Raw genomic sequence first — 1,088 nt, 5'->3', positions numbered from 1 at the left:
ATATTTAAAAAGTGTTACAATGTGTTATTTTTGAGAGGTTTTATAATGTGTTATTTTTGTAAAATTTATATAATGTGTTATTTTTGAAAGGTTGTATTATGTGTTATTTTCGATAGGTTTTATAATGTGTTATTTTTGTAAGGTTTAATAATATGTTATTTATGAAAGGTTTTATATTGTGTTATTTTTGAAATGTTATATAATGTGTTATTTTTGGAAGGTATTATAATGTGTTATTTCTTTAAGGTTTTATAATATGTTATTTATCAAAGGTTGTATAATGTGTTATTTTTTAAAGGTTCTATAATGTGTTATATTTGAAAGGTTTTATAATGTGTAATGTTTGAAAAATTTAATGATGTGTTATTTTTGAACTATTATATAATGTGTTATTTTTAAATGGTTATATTATGTGTTATTTTTGAAAAATTTTATAATGTGTTATTTCTGAAAAGTTTTATAATGTGTTATATTTTAGAAGTTTCACAATGTGTTATTTTTATAAGGTTTTATAATGTGTTATTTTTGTATTATGTGTTATTTTTTATAGGTATTATTATGTATTATTTAAAAAAGTTTTATAATGTGTTATTTCTGAAAAGTGTAATGATGTGTTATATTTATAAGGTCTTATAATGTGTTATTTTTTAACAGTTTATAATGTGTTATATTAATGCATTTAAGAGAAGACAGATATTATGTGTTCTTTCACCTGTAGCCTGGAAGATTTCGAGTTCGTTTTCGAGACTGTAGTATTTCTTTCGCTCTCTAGTATTTTTGATTTGTCTACCTTGGCTGCTATAATAGCGGCATCAAGCTTAGAGCTCGATAATTCGGCAATTCATTAGGCTTTAATAATCAGGTTTATGAAGAAAAATTTTATACTTGCAGACTTTGTACTCGTTTGTATCCTTGCCTAATTTGCACAATCTGGCGTCAGGCATTTATTGAAGCTACTGGGTATGGTTAAAACTCAAGACAGCGTAAGCACAATTATTCCAGATATTACAGGTTCCGACAAGTAAAGAATTTTTATAGTCCTGCCACAAATAAGCTATATATTGATTATTGACCATTTGTGACATGCT

The sequence above is a fragment of the Centruroides sculpturatus genome, unplaced genomic scaffold, assembly GCF_000671375.1.
Source record: "Centruroides sculpturatus isolate CEXI.00-Female unplaced genomic scaffold, Cexi_2.0 scaffold290, whole genome shotgun sequence".
Classification (NCBI taxonomy): domain Eukaryota; kingdom Metazoa; phylum Arthropoda; class Arachnida; order Scorpiones; family Buthidae; genus Centruroides; species Centruroides sculpturatus.
The sequence above is the reverse complement of the archived record's forward strand: the minus strand, read 5'-3'. Positions refer to the sequence as shown.